Genomic DNA, 15,340 nt, shown 5'->3' with positions numbered 1-15,340 from the left:
TTATTTATAAGATTTTGATTCTTTTCACTAACCTAACACCGCATACCTAATTTTGAATATTTTTAAGAAAAATAGTATGTGACATGAATTTCCTTGTGATGCACTAATATCAATAATTTAATAATATTTAAATATTAGTTTCCCATTCAACTTTGATTGTGCAGATTGTCTACCATAAAATTAATTTAGCATCTAAATTTGACAAATCATATTCCCCATAAACCATTTATTAAGAACAAGATGTGTTGAGAAGGGCATGAATCAATAAATACCAAATTAGACTTCTATACTAATATAAAATTAAGAATATTATTGTATCTCACTTTAATATTAAAGAAGCTATGTAAATGGTAGGCACAATAATTCATCAACAAATAAGAACACTAGATATGTAGAAAGCCAAAAGGAAAAAATCATGGTGAGAATAGATACTTGGATCTACTAACCAAATCTAACCTCACAAAAATAATAAAACAATTAGAATATTTGGTAGTAACCAATCCATAGAAATTGCAACCCAATATGGAGACACCAATCCCCTAGTCCAAGAATTGAGCATCAACTTATATAACGAGGCACCAACCTCAACATACAAACAAGTGATACAAAAGATATATTATGCATACCTTCACAACTCAACCTTTAACTTCCATATAATTTGACACACATTAGAAGACCCTCTTAGTGTGTATAAGATTAGTAAGTTGATTCATACACTTCAATTCATCTTTTCTTCATATTGAATAAATAGAATGCACAAATTTGACCACTTGTGTAAACAACCACAACATGTAATGAAACTAGATTAGAAATATATACACACAAAAATATTAATTACATTTATATGTCATCCTAGAACATATTTACAATATATGCAAGTTGGTCACAATCATTTTACTTGTACCAAAAATGAAGTCAGTGTACTCCTAAATCCAATACATTACGCCATGAGTAGGGAAACACTATGTGATACCCAACACGAACTCCATTATTCCCAAATTACATTGACATATTTCCTATAACCGGTTCATATTACCATTCTCTAGCACACTGATAAGAAGCATTAGCATAGTCTGCAACCTAACATAGTGACCACTCTATTACTTAACTTTTTGTTCACTCTACCAAATTCTCTAAAAATATGGAATAAAAAAATTCATGTGTCACTCTAATTTACTTCTAAATTGTAAGCCATTATACATCTATATGGTAGAATGTGATACCAAAAATCATGCTAGTGTAACAATGTGTACATGCTATCTCTAAGCAACTAACATCATAAACCGATTACAAAAAATTTCAAACCTCCATAAATATGATAGAAAATTAAGAATAAATGATATTGGATCAACATAAAAATAATAATAGGACAATCCAATATAACTCAATATTTGTGACATCAATGAGAACATTGATAGAACTAGCAATGCCTTTCCCTTTGACATTAATGATAATACTATGTTCAACAATCTCCCCCTTTGTCATTGTTGACAAACTACAAAATGACCCCCTTGTGGTTTATACTCTTCTTCGATAAAGACCTCTATATAACCATCATTTCGTCTTTCTCCCCCACCTTTCATAGAAAAGGAAAAGGGGTGCCTTGATCCTTCTTTTGAGACTTTCTCTATCCTATTTGAAATAATCCATGAATTGATACATTCTATAAATCTGCACAAGGCAACATATCTACTTCCAGTAGGGATACAACAATCCCCTTGAACCTGTACTTCCTCTTAAATAAAAAGTGAGAGAGATCTCTCTCTCACATTCTACCTAAAATACTCATAAGTGTTATCATATTGTACCTTTTTGTACCATTACCAAATTTTATCTTTTTATCTCAAAAGGCATTATATTTCATTGATCTCATTTAAATCATCACATGTTTAGTTGCAACTATCCATAATAGGCTTGTCAGTACTTTCTTCTTTTATTTTGATCTTCCACACTAGATGTAGCATTATTACTAGATCCATCACTCTTCTCAATTTGAGCATGTATTGTGGTATGAGTAGATCTTGACCTTTTATAATTCCTTTCTTCTTGCTTCCCTTTCCTCAACTTCTTAGACTTATTCCTCTAATCAGTGGAGGTATTTTCCTTTCTATCTAATTTGGAGAGCCTCAAAAAATTACTACTACAATACCTTACAATGTGTCCATGCATTTTTGCTCACAAAATTATTCACTCTTATAGGAAATCTTCTACAATCTACTACCTTATGTGCATAATTACACTTAAAATAGTAACTATGAAAATAATGATTGAATCTAGTATTGTACACTAAGCCACATAGATTTTATCTTCCGGATCTCCTCTATTTTATATTAACATGAATTAACCTTTCATCTTCCTTTTTTGTTTTGTCTCTACTCACTTTAGCTTGATTAAATCCTAAAATCTTGGATCCATACTAAATCTTTTGCACTTGTTCTCATTAAACTATTGGTAGCCTTATTGATATGGTTTTCACTAAATACAATACTAGACTCAACATGTGATGCTCTCTGACTACATATAATATCATATAGGATCATCTTCTCTATTTTTTCTTTGGTTTTAATGTCTTTTGAAATTTGTAACCCTTGTTTGCAATTATTCTCTTAAGATTCTTCATCTACATGTGAGCACAATGAGGTTCTTCTTTATAATCTATTTTAGCATCTTCTTCTTCATTTATATAAAAGAAATCCTCTACATCCCTATCTACAGTTTATATCACCATGAGTGGAGCCTTTTTTATTTTCACTTTCAAAGGTGTGTACATCATACTCATTAGATGAGTAGCCGTCTTCCTGAGCATAGAAGTTATTCCTCTTTTTATGTTGTGGAATCTTGTTTCTAGCTATTCTAAAAGAATAATTTGAATCAATATGCCCAATTTTACCACAATTGAAATATTTGAATAGTAATTTACATTTATACTTTCTAGAACCTGCTTTTAATCTTCTCAAAAAATTTCTTCTTTTGGATATGAATCATTAGTATAATAAGAAATTGTTATCTCCCTTGATGCCTAAAAGCTACCTCATTTCTTGAGGTTTTATCATTCACAATCCTCATCTTATATGTAGTTAGAATCTGAGATAAATCATCCATTGCTACACTATCTAGATCTTTGACTTCTTCTACCATAAAGACTTTTGAATCAAGCATAGATTAAAGGGATCTAAGTACCCTTTTGGCAATCACTAATTCTTTCTCTTCTTCACCAAGCCCTTTGATGGTATTGACAAATTTGTCAACCTAGAGCGGGAACGTGACAATATTTTCTTTGTCCTTCATCTTCATACTTTCAAATAGTCCCCAATAGGTCTAAAGTTTTGCTACATTAATTGTATCATCACCTTAATAGATACTATAAAGCTTGTCCCAAATCTACTTTGTAGTACTATAGTATAATATCTTCACAAACTTAGAGTTTAGTGAGCTTTATAAAATATTATTCATTTCTTTTGCACTAGTTTGACTTGCTTTTCTTCCCACCTGATCTTCAAGAGTATTTTTTGGAATCTCAGAACCATCAATAACATATTTCCAAATATCAAACCATAAAACCATAAAAATATGCTTCCATCCTTACTCTCTAAAAAAATATAATTGGATCCACAAAAGAAAGGTGCCTTGTTGATGCATGAGCACCTAGGAAAGTGATCTGCATCACAAAAAATGTTTTAGTATTAATTTTTATATTTTAGTGTCTACTTTGAAGAATATTTTAGGATCTTAATACATATATATGTTTTGTGTTATTTGTCTAGGAGTAGAGAAACATTCTCCCATTATTATACTAACTAAGTACGTTAAGATAAATCAAACTCTTGGGGAATTGAAGATGGAATATTCATCTACAAATTTAATAGCGAACATTCAGGAATGCATGAAACTAAAAAAAAATAGTACAAGATAACGCTCTGTGGGATACGAATCACTCCAAAATTTCTTTAATTACACATCATCATGCTGAATATATTTTAGATAAGAAAGAAAATAAGAATGGGCAAAATCATTATAAGATTAGGGACATATAATAGGAAGTGAATCAAATCCATTGAAGTCAACCAACTTGATATTATTTGAAGAAATCAAAATAAATAAATTTCTTCTTAAAATAAAGCAACACTAAATAGAAGGAGCCACACTAGTGATTTAAAATGTCTAAAATAAGGATGCATATTGAAGAAAGGAATCTGAAGTATGTGGGCATAGAGTAGTGGAGGGAATATAATGTATACAAATTGAAGAGGAGTTTAATGAACAAATTAAATATCGAAAAGAAAAGGAAGAGGTGAAAGGAATGTGCATGGAGAAAGTAACGGATACGTTGATCAACATTGGTGATAAAAGAAATTGGTTCTAGAAATTGTTTAACACTATGGACAATAAAAGAGAAAGAGAGAAGGGTCTAAGAAAAGTAGTTAAAAACATTTAATAGTGTAGATTTGAGAAACGGTACAATGGTGAGATTAAATGTGTATGAAGCATTTCAAATGTAAAAGGTATTATGGTGAAGGTGAAAAAACTTCAACTACAAACATTTAAGCATTTGAACAAAGATTGAGAATAGAAAGAAGATAGTATTCAAATGACAAAGTTTCTTTGCAAGAGAATAGAGACAAAGGGGAAATAAATAGTGGGATAATTAAGAGAAGCTTGAATATGAATTGAGGGGATTAATTATTCTTGAACATACTGAAATTTTTATAGAAAATAGAGAAATTGATTATCGTTAGATGCATATTTGAATTCATGTAATGTGTAAATAAATGCTCTATGAGTTTTTTTGCATCTCTTGTAAATTTGTGGTTGGAAGATTGGGCTTAAGTCTAATCTCTATGTTTTTTATTAGGATAAAACAGGTTTTGAAGGAGTCTCGAAACCCTTACAAATAGAGAACTGCCATCGAATAATGGACTAGACTAGTTGGAAGCAAACACCAGGTTTTAGAAAGGACCTGAAACCTTATAGACTTATGGGTGTCCAGATCCCAAAACCCAAAGGCTGCAGAAAACATAAAAAGAAAAACAGAGCAGCCACAACCAACCAAACACTAGCCAAACATCAAGTGTAAAACATTACAAACCTGGCTCACCAAAGTAAAGGGTATAAGTCAGCAAATAATAGACCTGAAAAAATAGATAATGAGGGTTTTATCAGGCACTCTCAGCCAAGAAGAATGGTTTTTATAGGCTCCCATAACCTATAACAAACTCTCCAGGCCACAAAAAACAACAAAGCCTGAACCTAACGAAAAATAATCATTGGCCAAACTAGGCTCTTGAAAACTGCCATCATCCATCCTATCCCTAAGAGGAACAAAAAACATAGGGTTTTTCTAGGCTCCCTCAACCATGAGAGTGGGTTTTACAAGGCTCCCACAACCAGTCAAGGCCTAGACAACAACAACTCATCCCAAAGACACATTCTAGGACATACGTTTTTGACAAGGCACCCAAAACCTTTTGTATATAATTCCATGAGGGTTTTGACCACCCAAACATCCCTCTCTCAACCCAAAACCCATGCAACCTCTCCACCTCCATAAGAGAGAAAACTACCTTAACCAGAGATCCATGAGAACGAGCAAGAGAAACAGAAAAAACACTCACCAAGGAACAAGAAAGGAGAGAACATAGGGTCCACACAAAAGAAATAGGCCCTTCAGAAACCAAACCATCTCCACCTCCAAATAATCAACCCTCACCTCAATAGGGGGAGAAAACAAAGGATCCAGCTGAAGGAGAAGCCAAACCATATGCGACCCAAATCCAGAGTAGTCGTTGCCCATCAACAAAGCCTCACAATAGGAGCAACCATCTCTTCCCACAAAGGATGTCTCCACCTCAATAGGAGGCTCATCCAACTTGACAACCATAGATAATAAGGAAAGATGATGCAAAGTCACCCAAACCTTGGACTTTTCCAGTACAATCCAATCCACCTCTATAGGAAGGGACACCAACTCCATAGGAGTAGCAAAGGGAAAAGCTAAGGAAAAGAAAAGAAAATCCTACTCAGAATACATGCTAGCCATAGATCCTAGGGTTCCCAAGAAATAAATGTGGCAAAATAGTAGATTAAAATCACACCATAGACCTAAGACAGAGGAAGGCAACCAAAAGGCCATAATAGCCTTTGGGCCCAATATCCTCAATCTTGAGCTATCAAATAAGACAAGATACCACCCCCACCCACCCCACACCCCCATATTGGGAGGCAACATTCATAGAGGACCCTAAATTGGTGCCAAATTCCCCAACTACAAGGTAAGAACACATCAAAAAATTGTGGCAAATACTTAACCCTCCAATCCACATGGGAAAATTGCAGGTGGGAAGAAAGGTTGTCAAAGTAGAACAAAGTGGACGCCAAGCCACACCTGAAACAGTGTCAACAATGACCTAGGAAAGAACCATCCAATGGAACAGGGGAACCATCTCATTCAAAAAAAGGTGTTGTAGAAGAATTGACCTCCATTTGTTTGGCGACAACCTCACCTCCTTCTAGCAGCAGACCAATAGAGTCTTCTTCACAAACAACGAAGTGAGATGGCTCGTCATCATCTCCTTCTAAATCCTCCCCGTCCTTTGCAAATCCGAAAACCCTAGTGCCTGCATGACACCTTCTCCCGCCCTTTCTCTCCATATCTAATATCTATGTTAGTGTATCTTCTTTATTATATTATTTAATTTAATAGTTATGGTGTCTAGTTACACTATTAGACTTGCCAATTATTTAGTAACTATTTTGCATCATTTAAATATGTATTTTAGTCATTGAATAATATCAATCATTATGACCTCCCATATGATATTAGAGAAAGTGGATAAGAGAAGAACCATGATTTTAGATATAGGAAGTTGCTAGCTATAAGAACTATCATATTGTTTGTTAAAGGGTGTTGTACCCCAAAGAAAGGAATAAGTCCATAGAGTGTGAAGCGCCTTGCCAAGTTAAAATGAAATCAATAAATGTTTTTTCATTTTTTACAGATGAAGGATTTAATGGTAAAAAAAAATCACCAAAAGGAAATATAAATTTTCAAGCATTAAAGATAGACCATGCAAATTTTGTAACTTTCTTCACATATTGATCAAAAGTAAGGTTTTTAAACAATGTATGGACATTATAAAGGCACATTGTACCAGAAGATGGATTTGGAAAGAAGTGATTAGATGAGCTTTAATTTGTAAATAAATTTAATTGCAATTGCAAAATACTATTAATATGTGTTTGAAGAAGCCAATGGTATTGAAGAGCATTGTCATTCGAAGTTGAAGCAATACAATTTTATGAGGCATTCATCTATGGAGTTGCAGATGGATGCCTTGATTTCCTCCACATTGTTTTGATATTTTGCATCAAGTATCATAAGAGTGGATTCTAACATAGCTCTTTCATAAATGGTTACTTTGTTAATAAGGCCTCCCAACCATCTGATGTATAATAAGTTCTTTATGAATCTATTATAAGGTGAATGTCAAAATGCTAGACAAAGAATAATAAAAAATAGTATGTTAATAGTTATTTGTTGGGTTCAACTTGGTAATGACATTTTTGGTTTTGGAATAATGTTGGTAGTTTGAATTGGTTAAGTAATTACATGTAAATATTTTGATTTACTATTATGCATTTTATCTATCGATCATGCAAGCCACAAGTCTTCCCTATCAACCTATCGTTCATTGTGCAAGTCATAAGTTTATGCAATATACTTTCATAATTATTTGGAAGCATTACAAAAAGGTGGTGGATGTGACTTGAGTCATTTATTGTGGTGATGAGTTACATTGTTTGACTAGATTAATGCCAATTTATGTAGCCAATGTGTGATAAGAGTACTAGTGTAATCGTTGACATGAGACAAAATGTTCCATTGATCCAAATTCAAGGAGTTTATGTGAGGTTTTATGCTTATATTTAAAAATTAAGAGCACAAGTAATATGATGAAAGAGAGATCAAATTTAGGATGACACCTAAATTTATAATCCTCAAAATTTTGATAACATGTTGATGCAGGAGCATCCCCTGTTGATGAGCAAACTTGCATCAACCAAAAACATTTCCTTTATTGTTTAGTTCTTTTTGCAGTTTTAGTATTATTACCAGTATGTATTGGTAATTGCTTGTTCTTTGTGGTAGATATTATTTACAGTTCCTGCCAGATTCATGTGGTTCATTCCAGATTTCTAGTTCACTTAGGTTCTTCTCCGGTCAGTTATCGCTTCTGGTTGGCTATTTCTGGGTTCCCGAGATAGTTCTTGTTCTTACCAGTTGGTTTTCCTTCATTACCAACATGATTCTTGGTGTGTGGATCCATCTTGGGTCTTGTCCGATGTTACTTGGTGTGTGGCCGACCTTCCTATTGATCCACATCACTTGGTTGTTATTTTCCGAAAATATTTCTTAAATCTTAGGGCCGACCTAATTACACGTTTCATTTTACTGCATTGGTGAATGTAATCTTTTGAGGCCAACTTGGATATGTTCCAGTGGGTATAATTATGATTTTATGTAATCATTTGTAAGGACAGAGGAAGTAGAACCGGGAGTAAGGATTGAGATTCACATGTTCTGATCCGGTTGATTCTTAGAGTCCCAATTGGATTGTATCTGGCTTGAAGCTGCAGGTAACTGGTTAGCTACTAGATGTTCTTTGATGATAATATGATGATTACCCGATGATTTCCAAAACTTCTATGTCTTGAATATGATCTCTTTATATGAATTTGTTATGTTTTATTGCTATTTGCATTGTGTCTCTCTCGCTGCATAAGCTAGTTGACTCTTCTGATGGTTTTTACCGGTTATGGTTGCATCAATTGGTATCAAAGCTGGTTATGGACTGGCTGGTGGAAGAGTCATTTGCAAACATTGAGGCATTCCTTGAGGTGGATAGATCGCTGACTAGAGGTAGGCTTCCTATGTGTTCAATAGATCGCTAAGGGGAGGCAATTAAAACTGGTAGTCAAGTCGTTGAGTTGAGGCAGTTCACCGAAGTGGAAGGAGAGATGCCACTGAGGAGAACAAACCCTCGGAGGGTAGAGAAGATTATGGAAGACTTCAAGAATGAAGTGAGCAATGAAATTCGAAATGCTTTGGCTAGTTTGTGAAGAAACCCTGACTCTGAGGATGAGTATGAGGAAGCCGGTGAAGAGCTTGAGGAAGCTAAAGGACTGGAAGATGAGAGAGAGGAAAGATTCCTAAGAGCAGTGGTGCAAGAAAGTAAAGTGCACAAGGTTGAGGTTTCTAACTTTTCCAGAACACTAAACCCAAAGGATCTGATCAATTGGATCAGAGAGTTGGAAGACTACTTTGAGTTCAAGGATGTCAAGGACCCACAGAGAGTCCAATTGGCATAGACCAGGTTGAAAGGGCATGCTACCTTGTGGTGGAAAGAGTTGTTGAGAGATAGAGTGGAGAATGGTGAATTGAAGATCACCCGGTGGAGACAGATGGTTGCAAGGTTGAAGGCCAAGTTCATACCAGGAGACTATGAATTAGAGTTGTTCAAGAAGTTGTAGAACCTGAAATAGAGAAACATGACTTGGAAGGAATTTACTGAGGAATTCTACAAGGTGGTAATCAGATCTGGACATAGAGTGACGGATAAAGAAAAGGTGGTGAGGTACATCAGTGGACTTGATTTTAAAATTCAAGATGAGATGAGTATGTTGAGGTACATCAATGGACCATATCCCGGATTGAGATTTACATGTTGTGATCTGGTTGATTTTTAGAGTCTCGGTTGGATTTTATCTGGCTTGAAGCTCGCATGTAACTAATTAACTATCGAATGTTTGTTGATGATAATTTGATCATTACCAAAAGATTTCCAAAAGTTATATGGCTTGAATATGATATGTTTATATGAATTTGTTATATTTTCTTATTGTTTGCGTTGTGTCTCTCTCTGCATAAGCCGGTTGACTCTTTTGAGGGTTTTTACCGGTTATGGTTGTTGCTACATAGTTTAGATAACCGAAAGACAACTAAGAGGGGGGGTGAATCTGTTGTCACAGATTACCGAAAGAATTAGCAATTTAAACTTTAATACCGAAACCCAAAATAATAATACCGAAATAGCAGTTAATCCAATTAAGAATGATCAATAATCATAGAATAAAAGCCATCCACACAACACCAAGATTTATATGTGGAAAACTCGATAAAGGGAAAAACCATGGTTGGAAGCCTACCCATAGTCAAATAATACTTCTGCAGTAAGTATGTGAATTACATTAAAGGGGCTTGCACTTGTAGGAAGGCCAGCAGCCTAGAGCACACTGCTCATCACAAAGGGAGCCTCACTGACTACATACAAATCTAGACTACAATCTGGAGAAGTATTGAACAACAAAAGATAGCATCTCCTATGCCAGAGTACAGCTCTGGTTAAGCTCAATACCGAAGTACTAAATCCTCTTACACAAACCCAATTTGATCTCCAATGATCGTACAACTCCTCTGCCAAAGTGATATTAGATTATTCACACATTACATTCCTTGACCATGACCTCTTACAATAACCATGATGATCTACAATGAGATCTTACATCTTATTTATACAAACTCTCGACCATAAACAATCAGGTCGGTCACCAAACAATAAACCTATTACATAATTACAAACCATGTCAGCCTTAGACCAAAACAAATAATATCCACACATAAGATATACCAGAAATACAACAAAGGGTCCTATCCACATGTTACATTAATGCCAGTCCATAACCTAGATCAACCGGGACCAAGTATAGGTCTACACGCTTCAGCAATGATCTCCAAATGTCAAGTCTCGAACATGATCACCAACAACATCCTGAAACTCCATCAAAGATTGCACCAACACCAATTATGCAATGCATCAAAGATCTCCACCAAAAGCTCTGCCGGTGAAACCCTTGTTGAAACTAGAAACCAATCTTCTAAGTAAGGAGGATAGCATCCTATCACCAAACTGAAACCAACTGACCAAATATGAGTATGAGTATCATGAACAAGCCAATTCCATCACCAAATTATACTAGAGTCTACCAGATCGTGTCGGATCCAAGTTAACCAAAAACTACTCAGCCTACTGGGACCAAAAAGGTGCCGAAAAAGTATCCAAATAGCTAGTGTTGACATAAATGACAAAACATCAATGCAACACATAGTTAATTCCACCAAATGGCTAGCAACTACATTACATGTTTAAGGTTGGAAATTGTATGTGTCCATCATTATTTCAAATTGATATTGTATTTTTTTTAATCAAGGCTACACAAATATCAAAAAATGTTTGTTCTTTTTGGAGCCATTATTGTTAAACATGATAGGGCCTTCAAATACTCATCGAGGACATCAAACGGATAAATTTTAAGTGGGTCCATTTGAAGGCTAGTGGCACTAGAGGATGGAGGAATTTTCATCATCACAAGTTATCTTCTCACTTTGAGATGATGCTTTGCATGAGAATCATTTTTGGATTTCTATTCTTGCTTTCCTTTTAGTTTTCCTTATTTTTGTTGACATATTTGAAGAGTACATATATTGTGAAGTTTAATTCTTAGAGACAAGTAATAGATTTGGTGTTGAGCTCAATATGGATTGTTGTCCAACAGGCTTATTATACTATGATAGAGAGTTATACCCTTATGAGGGTCATCAGACTACTTTATTGAGCTATGTCTCAACTCAATATGAATTTCTATTAAATAATTTAGGAATCTATGATTCAAGAGTTTGACACTAATAGTTGAAATTTCAGCTCCATGGTATACCCTTTTAGGGTCATGAGGAACTAGATATAACTCCACTCAATTCAAGATTTTTCTTGAAGAAGAGATCTTTAAAATGTATATTTATTTTATGCAATTAATAAGTTTTATTATGTAATCCTTAAGGAGGTTTCCCTTGGCTAGGTGAAATTAAGGTTTTGCCGATACATTTGTAGGAAAAATGTAATAAGAAAGGAATGTTAGTGTAGCTTGTTTATCACATTATTTAATCTAGTAGTTATGTTGTATAGTTATGTTATTAAAGTTGGTAATTATTTAACAGCTACTTTTCACCATTTAAATATATATTTTAGTCATAAAGTAATATTAATAATTTTAACCTCACACTCTATTTGTGCCACTTGTTTAAAGAAAGACCTTTTTAAACTATTGTGTGTGCCATGCTGGATCTACCTCAAGCTTTTAAAATTCTCCAAGGAACTTGTCTCTAACCCAAATTATTATGCACACAAATATACTAAGATGGAGATTAAATTAAAATATACCAAATTTAACTTCTATTCCAATATGTTATGGTTACAATCCTATATAGACATTTTGTTTCATCAACATATTGTAGACAATTAAAAATAATTATTTTAATTATTTTTAATTCCTCACATAATTAATTAATTAATTATGTTAATTCAAATTCCCCTCAATATTAATTAAATATAATTGATATTGTCACTATAGTATGTGATTGATTTATTTAATAAATCAATCCCTTTCTTTATTCTTCTAAAAATTGAATTTTCACAAATCTCCCTCATAGCTAATTAATTTCAATTAATTAGTTAACACACATGCTTCCTACAAACCATCTTCTTAATTTATCATTAACCTAATAAAGTCTTCTAGAAACACCCTAAACTCTCTTAACCTTATCCTTCCAATTTTTAATTCCCTCCACTCATTCTCTCTCCTAGTCAAATCCTCCTACAAATCCTAATCCCACCTAACATTTCTTTTAATCCCCCTCCTAATGAGTTACTAATGGCTAATCATGATGATTAGCCACGAAGTCAACTCCTTGTCCCTTCCATCCAACCACTAGCTCTTAATGCTCTTTTCCTAGGTGAATGTGAGATCTTCAAAATATCACAATCCTCTAGGCATCTCCTCTCACAAGGAATTTTTCATTCCTTCTTATTCCTCCAATCCCCATGATTATCCCTTTTTGGAGAATTTTAAATTCCTCCTCCCCATTCTTCAAGGAATGCCACATCCCTTTCTCCTCTCAAGGCACATGGGGAAGTCTTCCCAATGCACTTTTCTCTTCTCAAGGCACCTTGGGAAGTCTCCCCAATGTACCTTGACAAGTGTCGAGACAAGAAATGCATTTAAGGCATATCTCTTGGTCTCCACACCCTCTCTTGGGCCTTTTGTGAGCTCACAAGCAATCCTAGCCCTTTATCTTGAATCCATCCTAGCCATCCATTTTTCCTCTCCTCTTCCTATAAATTGAGGACTCCGTCCCTTTATTTTTCATCTCCAAGTTTAACAATCTTATGCTGCCCATTTGAGTTCAAAAAAGTCATCAAAGCATCCAAACTATAGCCAAATCCATACTCATCCATCACTTAGTCATTTATCCATCCATCTCATCCTCCCATCAATCATATTACACACATTTGGAGAGCCATCCACATCTAACAAGCAAGAGGAGCCCATCCAATCAAGTTGAAGAGAGAGGTGCTATTCAACTTCACCAAAGGCTCAATCCGAAGGAGAAGGTAAAATAGCAAGGTGAAATGGTCTCTTCATCATATTTTAGCATTTTTCATGTTTATTTCATTATGTTTTGATCATTTTCCCTTCTAATCTATTTTCCCCTCTTCACATATGTACATGGATACTTGTTTGAGAATGAATGTATCTCTTTCTTAACAATTAGAAGCCTGATATTGCTCTGATTGTAGTAGGCTACTCTAGATACCTATAGGGTATCTCTTCATTTTTTGGGTATTTGCTTCTCAAATACTTTGTATCTCAGCAAGTAATGAGGGTTTTGTTCCTGGTTTCTTTCCCTCAGGAGCTTTCAAATTAGGTTTTTAACATTAATAAAATTATCGTGGCGTGCCACTTTTACAAAAAAAATAAAAAAATTCTATTCCAATATAGCATAAAGATCCTTACCAGACCTCACTTTAAGATTAAAATATCTATGAAAATGATAAGTAAAAAAAGACATCAATAGATGAGAACAAGTCAAATGTATGTAGAAACCCTAAAGAGAAAAACCATGGCGAGAATGGTTTGTGGATCTACAATCCAAATCTAGCCCCATAAAGATAATAAAAAATTTATAATAGTATTTAGGTACCAACCCACGTCACTTGCAACCCAAGATGGAGGCACCAATCAACAATCAAATTTGTAGGCACCAACCTATATGAGACACCAATCCCCTAGTACAAAAGCTCAACATGGACTCAGATAATGAGTCACCAACCTCAACATACAAAAAAGAGATACAAAAGATTTATTATGTGGATCTTGAAAACTTAACCTTAAGCTTCTATTTGAACATCCTCTTAGTGTGTATAAGATGTATAACTTAATTTTCACACTTTAATTCATCAATTCTTCTTTCTAAATAAATAGCTTGCACAACATCTACTAATAAATACACCTTGGAATGACCTAGATCAGAAATATATATATGTGTGTTACAACATTAATTATATTTATATGCTAGCCTAGAACATATTTAAAATATTCAAGAGTTGGCCAAAAAGATGTTGAATGGATAATATTAATAGAGGCAATATAAGGAGTAAGTGAATGGTGTTTGTTAGGAAACATCATAGAAAATGTTTTCCTGAAGGAAAGGCTTGGAGATCTCCCAAGCCACTTGATATTGTTTATTTATTCATCAATGCTAGATAAATTAGCTATAACTATTTAAGGCTAGGTACACTCTAATTTATTGATGATCATATTAGGACTCTTTTGATCTATTTCTTAAAAATATAATTTTTATCATGCTTAAACAATAACAATAAATGATAGAATATTGATAAAAATTTAAGGAGAGTGAGGAGATTAAAAATTTGATATTTAATTTCATGTTTAAAAATACTTTTTACATTTATCTCTAATATACTTTGCATATTAAACATTTTGATAATTGAAGTGGATGACGATGAGGGAGTTCCTTCTATTGTTGATTTGGCTTCTTTTGGTATGCTATGTGGGTGTGGAATGTGGGTCCATCCATTAAGGGGTTATTAAAACCATGTGACTTATCTATTTGATAAACTATTGTGTTCAGTATGGGCTCCAAAGCCCCTACTCTAATTATTGCTAGTCCATTTTTTGGAAAGGAATTATTTATCTCTATTTGTGAGCCACACTTAGGCTCATATTGAATTTACTTAACTATGATCTCCTTCTCCTTGAATCTAAAAAGGGCCCCCCTACTCTGGTTGTCTAGAAGGTTTTGGGATCTTCACTAGCTACATGTTTTCTTAGCCTCTTGGTTTGAACTACTATTGTGTGCCTTGCTTAAGCTAGTTTTGATGATGGGACCTTGTCTCTCTTCCCCATGGTCAGTATTGTGTTTGATGCC

At 34.2% G+C, this 15,340-nt stretch overlaps 1 protein-coding gene across 2 annotated transcripts in view; it reads right to left on the bottom strand.

Annotated features, from left to right (window-relative positions):
* Positions 1-3,193: 3,193 nt before the first annotated feature.
* The window catches only part of LOC131071069 (AT-hook motif nuclear-localized protein 23), a 33,029-nt gene continuing 20,882 nt past the window's right edge, over positions 3,194-15,340 (bottom strand). Inside the window, exon 2 of one of the 2 annotated variants that reach the window (XM_059219953.1) lies at positions 3,194-3,658. The gene's annotated coding sequence lies outside the window, so the exon portion shown is untranslated. Of the gene's footprint in view, positions 3,659-10,224; positions 10,965-15,340 lie in introns of those variants that run through there. The other variant, XM_059219954.1, reaches the window with a different exon arrangement.

This window comes from Cryptomeria japonica, chromosome 4 (assembly GCF_030272615.1).
Source record: "Cryptomeria japonica chromosome 4, Sugi_1.0, whole genome shotgun sequence".
Classification (NCBI taxonomy): Eukaryota; Viridiplantae; Streptophyta; class Pinopsida; order Cupressales; family Cupressaceae; genus Cryptomeria; species Cryptomeria japonica.
Note: the sequence above shows the minus strand (reverse complement) of the source record. Positions and strands in the feature narration are given on the sequence as shown.